Genomic DNA, 15,355 nt, shown 5'->3' with positions numbered 1-15,355 from the left:
TTTTAGATTTCTTCATATAAATAATTTACATATTTTGTTAAACTTATTCCTAAGCATTACAATTTTTGATGCCCATTTAAATGGCGTGTGTTTTTAATTTCAAGTTCTAATTATTCACAGATGGCCAACAGGTACATGAAAAGGTGCTCAATATCTGTAATCATCAGGGAAATGCAAATCAAAATGACAATGAAATATCACACCAAATGACTATTATCAAAAAGACTAGAAATAATAAGTGTTGGTGAGGATGTAGAGAAAAGGAAACCCTCATGCATTGTTGGTGGGAATGTAAATGCTATATTTACATATGGAAAATAGTATGGCGATTCCTCAAAAAATTAAAAAATAGAAACATCATATGACCCAGCAATTCCACTTCTGGTTATTTAGCCAAAGAAAACAAAAACACTAACTCAAAAAGATCTATGGGCCGCCCTCCCCCATGTTAGCTGCAGTATTATTTACAATAGCAAACATATGCAAGCAACTTAACATTCCTTGATGATTGAGTGGATAAAGAAAATCACACACACACACACACACACACACACACACACACACACACATATTATGCAGCCATAAAAAAGAATGAAACATTGTCATTTGCAACAACATGGATGGATTTTTTTTTTCCAATTCAGCATTTTTAATCAGTTAACAGCTTGCTAGTAACAAGGGATGGTTTCCATTGAGGTAGGTCCTGTGCAATGGGAATGTGGTCACCAGTAACTTCTGTCTTATCCAGAGCTGCAGTAGGAAGTGGCTTATTGATTTTTGCTTTAGCCATATTGTAACCCCAGAATCAAAATATTTTTGTCTTTTATGTTATCGTTTCCTTAAGAAATTTTAACCTCCAAGCTTTTGTCCTAGATGAGGATACCTTGCTTTTAATTTTGCTTCTTCAGCTTTCTCTGGACTAGTTACTTTATCTTCCATTTCCTTCTGCTCCTCTGTGGAGGCTCTCTCAGAGACTTCTGTGGACACATGGCTCCCTCTTACCCCACTTTTCCATCTCTGCCAACATGGATGGATCTTGAGGCCTTTATGTCATATGAGATAAGTCAGGCAGATAAAGACAAGTACTCTATGATGTCACTTGTATGTGGAATCTAAAACAAAAGCAAACCAAAAAAACAAAAAACAAAAAACCAAAACACCTAAACCCAAACTACTAGATGCAGAGAATAGATTGGTGGTTGCCAGGGGTCAGTGGTGTGGGGTGAGCAAAATGGGTGAAAATAGTCAAAAGATACAAACTCCCAGTTATAAGGCATAGGGATATAATGTACAGCATGGTGACTATAGTTAATAATACTATATTGTATATTTGAAAGTTGCTAGCAGAGTAGATCTGAAAAGTTCTCATCAAAAGAAAAAAATTCTAACTATGTGTGATAATGGATGTTAATTAACCTTATTGTGGTGACCATTTTGCAACATATACAAATATTGAATTATTATATGACACTGGAAATGAGCATAATGCTATATGTCAATTATATCTCAATTAAAATAAATTCCAATTCTTTTTTTAAATTTAACTTTATTGGCTTTTCGGAAGATGGCGGCATAGGAGGATGCTGGGCTCACCGCGCGTCCTGCTGATCACTTGGATTCCACCTACACCTGCCTAAATAACCCAGAAAACCGCCAGAGGATTAGCAGAATGGAGTCTCCAGAACCAAGCGCAGACGAGAGGCCCACAGAAGAGGGTAGGAAGGGCGGCGAGGCGGTGCGCGCTACACGGACTGGCGGGAGGGAGCCGGGGCGGAGGGGCGGCCCGCCGGCCAAGCAGAGCCCCCGAGTCTGGCTGGCAAAAGTGGAGGGGCCGGACGGAGTGTGTTCTGACAGCAAGCGGGACTTAGCATCTGAGAGGTCATAAGTTAACAGCTCTGCTCAGAAAGCGGGAAGGCTGGAGGACAAAGGGAGGGAGAGTTGCTGAGCCCCGGGATGACAGAGCTCAGTTTGGCGGGGAACAAAGGGCTCGCCAGCGCCATCTCCCTCGCCCACCCCCCAGCCAAAATCCCAAAGGGAATCAGTTCCTGCCAGGGAACTTGCTTGCTCCTCGCAAACACCCAACACTGTGCTTCTGCGGAGCCACCCCTCCAGCAGCGGGTCTGACTCCCTCCTGCTGCCACAGGACCCCTCCTGAAGTGGATCACCTAAGGAGAAGCGAGCTAAGCCTGCCCCTCCTGCCCCTGTGCACCTTGCCTACCCACCCCAGCTAATACGCCAGATCCCCAGCACCACAAGCCTGGCAGTGTGCAAGTAGCCCAGACGGGCCACGCCAACCCACAGTGAATCCCGCCCCTAGGAGAGGGGAAGAGAAGGCACACACCAGTCTGACTGTGGCCCCAGCAGTGGGCTGGGGGCAGACATCAGGTCTGACTGCAGCCCCGCCCACCAACTCCAGTTATACACCACAGCACAGGGGAAGTGCCCTGCAGGTCCGCACCACTCCAGGGACTATCCAAAATGAACAAACAGAAGAATTCCCCTCAAAAGAATCTCCAGGAAATAACAACAGCTAATGAACTGATCAAAAAGGATTTAAATAATATAACAGAAAGTGAATTTAGAATAATAGTCATAAAATTAATCGCTGGGCTTGAAAACAGTATAAAGGACAGCAGAGAATCTGTTGCTACAGAGATCAAGGGGCTAAGGAACAGTCAGGAGGAGCTGAAAAACACTTTAAACGAGATACAAAATAAAATGGAAACAACGACGGCTCGGATTGAAGAGGCAGAGGAGAGAATAGGTGAACTAGAAGATAAAATTATGGAAAAAGAGGAAGCTGAGAAAAAGAGAGATAAAAAAAATCCAGGAGTATGAGGGGAAAATTAGAGAACTAAGTGATACACTAAAAAGAAATAATATACGCATAATTGGTATCCCAGAGGAGGAAGAGAGAGGGAAAGGTGCTGAAGGTGTACTTGAAGAAATAATAGCTGAGAACTTCCCTGAACTGGGGAAGGAAAAAGGCATTGAAATCCAAGAGGCACAGAGAACTCCCTTCAGACGTAACTTGAATCGATCTTCTGCGTGACATATCATAGTGAAACTGGCAAAATACAAGGATAAAGAGAAAATTCTGAAAGCAGCAAGGGATAAATGTGCCCTAACATATAAAGGGAGACCTATAAGACTCGTGACTGATCTCTCTTTTGAAACTTGGCAGGCCAGAAAGGCATGGCAGGAGATCTTCAATGTGATGAACAGAAAAAATATGCAGCCAAGAATCCTTTATCCAGCAAGTCTGTCATTTAGAATAGAAGGAGAGATAAAGGTTTTCCCAAACAAACAAAAACTGAAGGAATTCGTCACCACTAAACCAGCCCTACAAGAGATCCTAAGGGGAATCCTGTGAGACAAAGTACCAGAGACATCGCTACAAGCATAAAACATACAGACATCACAATGACTCTAAACCCGTATCTTTCTATAATAACACTGAATGTAAATGGACTAAATGCACCAACCAAAAGACATAGGGTATCAGAATGGATAAAAAAACAAGACCCATCTATTTGCTGTCTACAAGAGACTCATTTTAGACCTGAGGACACCTTCAGATTGAGAGTGAGGGGATGAAGAACTATTTATCATGCTACTGGAAGCCAAAAGAAAGCTGGAGTAGCCATACTTATATCAGACAAACTAGACTTTAAATTAAAGGCTGTAACAAGAGATGAAGAAGGACATTATATAATAATCACAGGGTCTATCCATCAGGAAGAGCTAACAATTATAAATGTCTATGTTTATGAGAAATGTTGGTCTGTAATTTTTTTTTGAAATTTATTGTGAAATTGGTTTCCATACAACACCCAGTGCTCATCCCAAAAGGTGCCCTCCTCAGTACCCATCACCCACCCTCCCCTCCCTCCCACCCCATCAGCCCTCTGTTTGTTCATGTAATTTTATATGCTTATAAAGTCTTTGTCTAGTTTTGGTATTAGTGTTATGCTGGCTTTACACAAGGAGTTAGGAAGTGTTCTCTTTGCTTTGATTTTCTGGAATAGATTGTAGATTATCGGTATTACATCTTATGCAAACGATTAATAGAATTCACACACGAAACCATCTGAGTTAGATGTTTTCTGTTGTGAAGATTATTAATTAAGAATTCAACTTCTTTAAAAGATGTAGGTATATTCAGTTATCTATTTCTCCTTGTATGAGTTTTGGTAGATTGTGTCTTTAAGGAATTGATCCATTTCATCTAAGTTGTCAAATATGTGAGCATAAAGTTGTTCATAATATTCCTCTTTTATTCAAAAGCAATTAACATACAGTGCTATATTAGTTTCAGGTGTACAATATAATGATTCAAATATTCAGAAATTTTCATTTCATTCTGAATCCTTTGATGCACAAAAGTTTGACGTTTGATGTAGTCCCATTTGTCAATTTTTGTTTTGGTTGCCTGTACTTTTGTTGTCATATCCAAGAAATCATTGCCAAACCCAGTGTCATGAAGTTTTCCCTATGTTTTCTTCTAGAAATTTTATAGTTTTAGGTCTTTAATCCATTTAAAGTTAACTTTTGTAGATGGTGTAATATTGTGATTTGTATATATATTTATTTGGTTTCCATCCTTTTCTTGATCTTAGCTACTAAGATCCTTGGAATTTCCCAAGTGGTAAGAGTGATAAAGGTGAAAGATTCACTTTTGTTTTTTTATAAAAAGCCCCTTTGAACCACACCCTGAGCTTCTGTTAATGAGATGACTTTTAGAAACCCCACAGGAATGGGAAGGGTGATGTTTTCCAGGGGAACCAACCATGTAATTAGATAGAAATGTCAGCCCTACCTCCTGACCTCCAAGGAAGGGAAGGGGGCTAGAGATCAATGTAATCAACAATGGCCAAATGACTTAGTCAATCATGCCTATGTAATAAAGCTTCCATAAAAAAGTCTAACTGAAGGGGTTTGGAGAGCTTCCAGTTTGGTGAGCACATGAATTACTAGAAGAGTAGTGTGCCTGGATAGGGCATTGAAGCTCCACAATCCTTTCCACATACTCATCCTATGCTTCTATTCTATCTGGCTGTTTCTGAGTTATATCCTTTATAATAAAATGGTAAATGTAAGCAAGTGTTTTCTTGAGTTCTATGAGCCACTCTAGATTGTGGGAGGGGAGGGGAAACTCCAATTTATAGCCAATTAGTCAGAAGTATAGGTGACAACTTGGGAGCTGTGACTGGCATATGAGTTGTGAGACTGAGCCCTTAGTTTATGGGGTCTGTGCTAACTACAGGAAGGTTAGTGTGAGAACTGAGTTAAGTTGTAGGACACCAATCAATCAGCATCTACCAAGAACTAGAGAATTGGCTGGTGTAGACAAATCTATGCATTGGGTGGCCAGAAGTGTGTGGGAGACAGAGTGGTTGAGAAAAAAAAAAAAGGAGTGTTTTAATGGTGTAAGATAAAATTCCAGTCTGTTGCATGTGGATATCCAGTTTTCCAACACCATTTGTTGAAGATATTATCCTTTCCCCATCAAGTCATCTCGGCACTCTTGTTGAAGATCTTGTCGACCATATTTGTAAAGGTATTTTTCTGGGGTTTCTATTCTATTTTAGTGGTCTATTTGTCTGCCTTCATGCAAATACCACACGGTTTTGATTACAATATCTTTGTACTATATTTGGAAATCAGGAAGTATGACTCCTCCAACTTCATTCCTCTTTTTCAAAATAGTTTTGGCTATTCAGGGTCCCTCAAGATTCCATATGAATTTTAAGACAAAAATGTCTTTTTCTGACAAAAAATGTCATAGGAATTTTTATGGAGGTTGCATTAAATCTGTAGATCATTTTGTATGGTGTGGACATCTTAACAATATTAAGTCTTCCAATCCATGAACATAGGATGCCTTTCTATTTATGTCCATTCCATTTTGTGTCTAAGATATTTTTAATGTTTATTTATTTATTTTGAGAGAGAGGGAGAATAAGCGAGCAAGTATGAGTGGGGGAGGGGCAGAGAGAGAGAAGGAGAGAGAGAATCCCAAGTCGACTCTGCACTTTTAGTGAGGAGCCCGATGCAGGACTCAAACTCATGAACCGTGAGATCATGACCTAAGCCGAAACCAAGACTTGGACACCTAACTGACTGAGCCATGCAGGTGCCCCTGTGTTAATTCTTTATTAAATGTTTAGTGGAATTCTTCAGTGAACTTATCCAGTGAAGGGCTTTTTCTTTGTTGTGAAGTTTTTGGTTACTGATTTAACTCTTGACTATATACTTTTCAAATTTCCTATTTTTTCATGACTCATTCTTTGTCAGTTGTGTGATTTTAGGAATTTACCCATTTCTTCTAGGTTATCCAATTTGTTGGCATAGATTTTTCATAGTATTCTCTTATAATCCATTTAATTTCTGTGACATCAGTTGTAATGTCTCTTCTTTCATTTCTGATTTAAGTTTTTTAGTATTTTTTTCCTTAGTTAATCTAGTTAAGGGTTTGTCAATTTTGCTGATAAAAAGAATAACTCTTAGTTTCATTGATTTTTTTACTATTGCTTTTCTATTCTCTATTTTGTTTATCTCCATTCTGATTTTTCTTACTGCTACCTTTGAGCTTACTTTGTCCTTTTATAGTTTCTTTGGGTGTAAAGTTAGGTTATTTATCTGAGATCTTTCTTCTTTTTTAATATAGACATTTTAGCTCTCCATTTCCTTGTTTGTATTGCTTTTGCTGCATCCCCTAAGTTTTGGTATATTGTATTTTCATTTTCATTTGTCTCAAGATATTTTCTTTTTCTTTTTTGAAAAGATGTTCATTTATTTATTTTGAGAGAGGAGAGACAGAAAGAGAGAAAGGGATTGGGGGAGCTTTGGGGGAGAGGGAGAGAGAATTCCCAAGCAGGCTCCATGCTCAGCATGGAGATTGATACAGGGCTTGCTCTCAGGACAGTAAGATCATGGCCTGAGCCGAAATCAAGAGTTGGACATTTAACTAACTGAGTCACCCAGGCACCCCATCATTTGTGTCAAGATATTTTCTAATTTCCCTTGTGACTTTGACTCACTAGTTGTTGAAGACTGTGCTATTTAACTTCCACATATTTGTGGATTTTCCAGTTTTTCCTGTGCTATTTGTTTCTAGTTCCATTCCATTGTGATTGGAAAAGATACCTGGTATAATTTCAATCTTCTTGAATTTGTTAAGACTAGTTTTGAGGCCTAACTTTATATTAGTATACCTATCCCTGCTCTCTTTTAGTTATCATTCCTCATATATTTTGATGCTCTCTTTTTGGGCACATTTACATTAAGAATTGTTAGGTCTTTTGGAGAATTGATCCCTTTATCATTATGACCCCTTTTATCGCTGAAAATTTTCCTTGATTTCTAATCTGCTTTGTGTGAAATTAATGTGGCTATTCCAACTTTCTTAGTGTTAGCATGGTATGTTTTTCTACATTCATTTAAATTTTTTTATTATGGTAAAATATACATAACATAAAATTTACCATTTTAACCATTTTAAATGTACAATTCAGTGGTATTGAATACATTCACAATGTACAACTATCACCACTGTTTCCAGAAGTATTTCATCATGGAAACATTGATCACAGAAACTATACCCATTAAACAATAACACCTCATTATTCCCTCCCATCAACCTGTAATAATCTTTATCATACTTTCTGTCTTTGTGAATTTGCCTATTCTAGGTATCTCAATGTTATGGATTCAATTTTTATGTTCCCTCAAAATTTACGTTAAACCTTACCTCCCAGTGTGATGGTATTAGGAGGTGGAGACTTTGAGAGGAGCCCACATGAATGAGATTAATGCCCTTCATAAGAATCATGAGAGAGCTTTCTTCTGCTCTGCTCTCTCCCACATGAAGATACAATGCGAAGTCAGCAGTCTGAAACCTGGAAGACGGCTCTTACCAGAAACTGACCTTGCTGGCACCCTGATCTCAGACTTTCCAGCCTTCAAAATTATGAAAAATACATTTCTGTTGTTTACAAGCCACCTAGATTATGGTATTTTGTTAGAGCAGTCATACCTAACTAAAACATTTATGTAAGCAAAATCATACAATATTTGTCTTCTGTCTGACTTATGTCACTTTGGGAGATTTCCATGTTGTGCCATGTATCAGAATTCCATTCCTTTTTAAGGATGAATAATATTTGGTTATATGTATATATCACATTCTAAAAAATCCATTCATCTGTTGATAGATGTTTGGGTTGTTTCTATCTTTTGTCTATTGTGAATACTGCTATGAATATTCGTATACAAATATCTGTTTAAATCTTGCTTTCAATTCTTTTAGGTATATACCTAGAAGTGGAATTGCTGGATCAAATGATAATTGTGCTCAATTTTTTGAGGAACTCCATACTGTTTTCCACAGTGGCAGCACCACTGAACATGCCTACCAGCCATGTACAAGGGTTCTAATGTCTCCACACATTTTCCTGTTTTTTTTTTAATAATAGCCATACTAATATGTGTGAAATCGTATCTTATTGTGGTTTTGATTTACATTCCTTTAGTGACCAGTGATTTGAGCATCTTTTTATGTTCTGGTAGGCTATTTGTATATCATCTTTGGAGAAATATCTATTCAAATCCTTTGCCCACTTTTAAATTGGATGGTTTGTTGTTGAGTTTTAAAAGTTTTCCATATATTCTGGATATTATTCTCTTATCAGATATGTGATTTGCAGATATTTTCTCCCAGTCTGAGTGTTGTCTTTCAAGTCTTCTGATGGCATCATTTGATGCACAATTTTTTTAATTTATCTATTTTGAGAGAGACAGAGAAGTGCAAATGGGGGAGTGGCAGAGAAAGAGAGACAGAGAATCCCAAGCAAGCTCTGTGCTAATAGCAGGGCTTGGACCAATGAAACTGTGAGATCATGACCTGAGCCAAAACCAAGAATTGTATGCTTAACTGACTGAGCCACTCAGGGACCCCGATGCACAAGTTTTATATTTTGATCTAGTCTATTCATTTTTGGTGTTGTTGCTTATGGCTTTGGTGCCATACCAAGAAATCTTTTGTCAAATTCAATTTCCTGAAACTTTTCTCCTGTTTTCTTCTAAGAGTTTATGGTAACGGTTCAGCTTCATTGTTTTGTGTGTGCATTAACTGTGGATTAACAATATTTCAGCACCATTTGTTGATCCATCCCTTTTCTTTTAATCCATCTGTATCTTTATATTTGAAGTGATTTTCTTATAGACAACATATAGCTGAGTCTTTTTTTTTTACCCACTCTGATACTCTCTTTTAATTGTTATATTTAGATCATTCACATTTAAAGTGATTATCGTTACAATTGGATTCATATCCACCATACTTATAACTGCTTTCTATTCATTGCCTTTGTTCTTTGTTTTTCATTTTGTTTTGTTTTGTGTGTGTGTGTGCATGTGTGTGTTTTGTATTCACATTTTCTGTCTTCTCTGGTTTAATCAAGCATTTTATAAATTCCATTCTCTTTCCTTCCTTAGCATATCAATTATACTTTAAAAACATTTTTCAATGGCTATTCTAGAGTTCACCATACACATTTACTATTAGTCTAAGTCCACTTTCAGTTAGCACTGTACTTCTTCATGGGTAGTGCAGGTACCTTATAACAGAGTCTTTCCAACTCCTCCCTCCCATTCCTTACAACATTCTGTCATTCATTTCACTTATACATAAACTCTAATCATCTAATATATTATTGATATATATTATTATATTATTAAATATATGTTATATATTTCATCTATTCAACAAATATATTGTTGATTATATTATTATATAATTATTGTATAATGCATATTATTATTTTGTACAAACTTATCTCTGAGCTAAATTAACAATAAGAAAAATAAAAAATTTTCTTTTACTCTCATTTATTAATTCTCTAATGCCTTTCTTTTCTTTATATAGATCCAGGTTTCTGGACTATATTAATTTCCTTGTCTCCAAAGATCTTTTTAAAAATATTTCTTGCAAAGCATGTTTCCTGGCAACAAAATTCCTTTTTTTCTTTTCTTTTCTTTCTTTCTTTTTTCTTTTTTTGGTGTGGTCTTTATTTCTACTTTACTTTTGAAGGGTAATGTCACTTGATACAAAATCCTAGATTGTTTTCTTTCTATTTAAATATTTCACTCCATTTTTTCCTCATTTACATGGTTTCTGAGGAGAAGTTTGATGTAATTCTTATCTTTGCTCCTTTATAGGTAAGGTTTGTTTTCCCTCTTTGTTTCTTGTAATTTTCCTTGTTCTGTCTAGTGATATAGTACAGCCTCTCTAAGAAAAGATTATTCCAATGCCATTTGATAAGCTGTTCTAAAGAAGAAAGGAGTAAAGAAAACTTACTAATTTATTTGCCTGAGCTAATGCATTTTGGCATCTAAAACCTGATTCAGATGGCCCTCACACACACATGCGCACTCACAAAGAACTCTATTTTTAAATCTTACATATGGATTTAGCTGAAAATATCCAGTGTAAGTGTGCCTGACTGGCTCAGTTGGAAGAGCATGTGACTCTTGATCTCAGGGCAGTGAGTGTGAGCCCCCCATTGGGTGTAGAGATTACTAAAAAATAATAATAATAATAAACAAACTTTAAAAATCCCAATATATACTTAAATAAAGTGTATCACAATAAACATACAATATGGCTAAGCAAGGCTGAATTTAGGAAAAGAAAGAATCCTTTGACTTAGAAACTCCATTCATTACTAATAAAGAATAGAAGTCTTATGATCTCTTGATCAATTCTATGAAGTCATTTGAAATAAATTCAATTTGCATTACTGTAAAGACTTTCAAACCTTAGTATAACAGAATGATTTAGTATTTTAATAGGTAGTACTAGGGTGTGTTTAATGATGGAATGGTCTCTCTGTTTTTGACAACACTTTGATTAGAAGGCAAAGCCCTGAAAGAGCGCTTTGTTCTGGAATGACCAACAAGGAAAGAGCGACAATGCTTGGCATGAAAAGGAAACAGAACTTCAGGGAAGGGGAAAAAAGATGGGAGGGAAGCAGAAGAGGGTTGTGTGGTTGAGCAAACTTGGTAGAAGCCTAAGACTCTTGGAGAAATTTGCAAGCGAGCGATTCCCAACTGGTGAGTTGACCAAAGGACTTTATGAACATGTATGTCTAATGTCCAATTTATAGTTGGTGCTGCAGCAGAAGAGTTTCACCTCTCACTCCAACCCTATACAAAGCTCTTCTTTGTGTGAGTCGCTTTGAAGAAACCCAAAGAAAAAGAGAGGTTGAGTTGCTCATCTGGCTGATAAATCACAGAGCAGAATATGGTGAGAGTTGTAGGATATATGGGATTGTGAGAGTTCAGCCAGAGCAGAGAATCAGGCTGGCCCTCTGGAGCCCACAGAAATCTTGGAAAGGGTGTTAGGTTTCTTTTCAGGTGTGCAGTGGGGATTCAAGTCAACTTTTTGGTAAATATCCAAAGACAGAATGACTTCAACTGAAATCTGCATTATGTTAAGAATATACATGATCTATTTGTGATTCTTACCATGTTAAGATACACAAACACATGCAAATTTAGTGTACAGATTTCAAAAGCACTAAAGATTAGAGTTTTACCATGAGAATCTACAAGAGGGAAATAGGGGTAAATGTTTTTTATAATCTTTAATAGGGAGAACCTTCTACGGATGACACCAGATTAAAGAAGCTAAGTAGGAAAACACTGATAAATCTCAGAACATAAAAATTCAGTTCCTTTGCACAGAAAAAGAAAAGTACAATAAACCTACAAAATATAAAATTGGACAAAATATTTCTGATATATATGAGCAATGGTTAAATGTTCACAGTAAAAAAAAGAACTGTTATAAGTCTGAAAGAAGAGAATAAATGACCCAATAGAAAAAATAGGTAAGCATCTTACAGGTAAAGAAATACAAAAAGCAAACATAAACATGAAACGATGCATACCCTCATTCTTAGGTAAGAGATGAAAAATAGAAATAATAAGAGTTGACTATAGGATTTTAAAAATTCATTATACCCAGTGTTGGTGAGAATGCAGGGAAACACTCACTCTCATGTATTATTCACTGGAAAATATATCAGAATAATCTTTTTGGAGACAATTTTGCACTATCTCTTGGCAATTTATGGTACCCATAAGAGCACATAGAAGTGTATGATGGTTTGAGTGTATGCAGGCAGGACAGGGTGCTATTATGCACTCAGGCTCTGGAACCAAACTGCCAGGGTTCAGATAACAAACTGACCTCAGATTGTACCGCCTCTGAAAATTAATGTTCATGGTGTCTGTGTGCATGTGTGTGCATGTGTGTGTGTGTGTGTGTGTGTGTGTGTGTGTGTGTATGTGTGTGTATTTGACCCAACAGTTATCCACTGGGCTCTTGGTTGAATAAGTAGGTACAGCTCCTACTTAATCTGGAGTAAAGTCCTTGAAAGTGTCCACATGTGAAGTGCCTATGTCTCATCAGACTTTCATGCTTCTGAAAGTCCACTTTTCTTATAATTTTTAATTTATTAATTTTTTGAATCAGTAATATATTATATGGCTCAAAACTAAAAAGGTATAAATGAGTATACAATGAAAAGTTTTTTCCCCATCCATGTCTCTGGACACCTAGATCCTTCCCATGAGGTAGCCACACGAACAGTTTCTTATTTATCCCTCTAAATATATTTTGTGCATATAGAAATATATATATAATTTTATCTCTATTTTTTAAGAAAAAAATGTCAACATACTGGATATACTGTTCTGCACTTTCATCCAGACTCTTTTATGCACACATAGCATACATTCACCACTCCCTGCTTCCTAACAGAGCTCTAGCTTTGTGCAGTTTTCCCCCAAACCTCCACCTACAGAACTCTCATGTGCCTTAGGGCAAGTGGATTCCAACCCCAATCTTGGGATATGGTTGGTCAAGGAGTGACCCATTCTCCTTGCCCTAGATCAGTTCACAAATTGGCATAAGATCCAATTCAGGCTAGTGAGCAAGCTGAAAAATTTGTTCGGCAATCCAGAAAATATCTTTTTCTTTTGAGAGTGCTATGGAAGGGACTCTTTCTCACTTCCTCTGGATACTGCTGTCTAGGAAGTGAAGATGAGGCAGACACTTTAGGCATGGCACTGGAGGAACAGGAGTGCCTGGATTTTTTTTTAATATGAAATTTATTGTCAAACTGGTTTCCATACAACACCCAGTGCTCATCCCAACAGGTGCCCTCCTCAATACCCATCACCCACTCTCCCCTCCCAACCACCCCCCATCAACTCTCAGTTTATTCTCAGTTTTTAAGAGTCTCTTATGCTTTGGCTTCCTCCCTCTCTAACCTCTTTTTTTTTTCTTCCCCTCCCCCATGAACTTCTGTTAAGTTTCTCAGGATCCACATAGGAGTGAAAACATATGGTATCTGTCTCTCTCTGTATGACTCACTTCACTTAGCGTAACACTCTCCAGTACCATCCACGTGGCTACAAATGGCCATATTTCATTCTTTCTCATTGCCACGTAGTATTCCATTGTGTATATAAACCACAATTTCTTTACCCATTTGTCAATTGATGGACATTTAGGCTCTTTCCATAATTTGGCTATTGTTGAAAGTGCTGCTATAAACATTGGGATACAAGTGCCCCTATGCATCAGCACTCCTGTATCCCTTGGGTAAATTCCTAGCAGTGCTATTGCTGGGTCATAGGGTAGATCTATTTTTATTTTGAGGAACCTCCACACTGTTTTCCAGAATGGCTGCACCAGTTTGCATTCCCAACAGTGCAGAGTGTTCCCGTTTCTCCACATCCTCGCCAGCATCTATAGTCTCCTGATTTGTTCATTTTAGCCACTCTGACTGGCATGAGGTGGTATCTGAGTGTGGTTTTGATTTGTATTTCCCTGATGAGGAGTGATGTTGAGCATCTTTTCATGTGTCTGTTGGCCATCTGGATGTCTTCCTTAGAGAAGTGTCTATTCATGTTTTCTGCCCATTTCTTCACTGGATTATTTGTTTTTCAGGTGTGGACTTTGATGAGCTCTTTATAGGTTTTGGATACTAGCGCTTTGTCCGATATGTCATTTGCAAATATCTTTTCCCATTCCATTGGTTGCCTTTTAGTTTTGTTGATTGTTTCCTTTGCAGTGCAGAAGCTTTTTATCTTGATGAGGTCCCAATAGTTCATTTTTGCTTTTAATTCCCTTGCCTTTGGAGATGTGTCAAGTAAGAGATTGCTACGGCTGAGGTCAGAGAGGTTTTTTTCCTGCTTTCTCCTCTAGGGTTTTGATGGTTTCCTGTCTCACATTCAGGTCCTTTATCCATTTTGAGTTTGTTTTTGTGAATGGTGTGAGAAAGTGGTCTAGTTTCATCCTTCTGCATGTTGCTGTCCAGTTCTCCCAGCATCATTTGTTAAAGAGACTGTCAGACTGTCTTTTTTCCATTGGGTATTCTTTCCTGCTTTGTCAAAGATTAGTTGGCCATACTTTTGTGGGTCCACTTCTGGAGTCTCTATTCTATTCCATTGGTCTATGTGTCTGTTTTTGTGCCAATACCATGCTGTCTTGATGATGACAGCTTTGTAGTAGAGGCTAAAGTCTGGGATTGTGATGCGTCCCGCTTTGGTCTTCTTCTTCAAAATTACTTTGGCTATTCGGGGCCTTTTATGGTTCCATACAAATTTTAGGATTGCTTGTTCTAGCTTCGAGAAGAATGCTGGTGCAATTTTGATTGGGATTGCATTGAATGTGTAGATAGCTTTGGGTAGTATTGACATTTTAACAATATTTATTCTTCCAATCCATGAGCACGGAATGTTTTTCCATTTCTTTATATCTTCTTCAATTTCCTTCATAAGCTTTCTATAGTTTTCAGCATACAGCTCTTTTACATCTTTGGTTAGGTTTATTCCTAGGTATTTTATGCTTCTTGGAGCAATTGTGAATGGGATCAGTTTCTTTATTTGTCTTTCTGTTGCTTCATTGTTAGTGTATAAGAATGCAACTGATTTCTGTACATTGATTTTGTATCCTGCAACTTTGCTGAATTCATGTATCAGTTCTAGCAGACTTTTGGTGGAGTCTATCGGATTTTCCATGTATAATGTCATCTGCAAAAAGTGAAAGCTTAACTTCATCTTTGCCAATTTTCATGCCTTTGATTTCCTTTTGTTGTCTGATTGCTGATGCTAGCACTTCCAACAGTATGTTAAACAATAGCGGTGAGAGTGGACATCCCTGTCGTGTTCCTGATCTCAGGGAGAAAGCTCTCAGTTTTTCCCAATTGAGGATGATATTAGCTGTGGGCTTTTCATAAATGGCTTTTATGGTGTTGAAGTATGTTCCTTCTATCCCGAC

At 37.5% G+C, this 15,355-nt stretch overlaps 1 pseudogene; it reads right to left on the bottom strand.

The window, feature by feature from the left end:
* Nucleotides 1-649: 649 nt before the first annotated feature.
* LOC122222507 lies at nt 650-973 on the bottom strand (annotated as a pseudogene).
* Nucleotides 974-15,355: the final 14,382 nt, after the last annotated feature.

The sequence above is a fragment of the Panthera leo genome, chromosome B3, assembly GCF_018350215.1.
Source record: "Panthera leo isolate Ple1 chromosome B3, P.leo_Ple1_pat1.1, whole genome shotgun sequence".
NCBI lineage: Eukaryota > Metazoa > Chordata > Mammalia > Carnivora > Felidae > Panthera > Panthera leo.
Note: the sequence above shows the minus strand (reverse complement) of the source record. Positions and strands in the feature narration are given on the sequence as shown.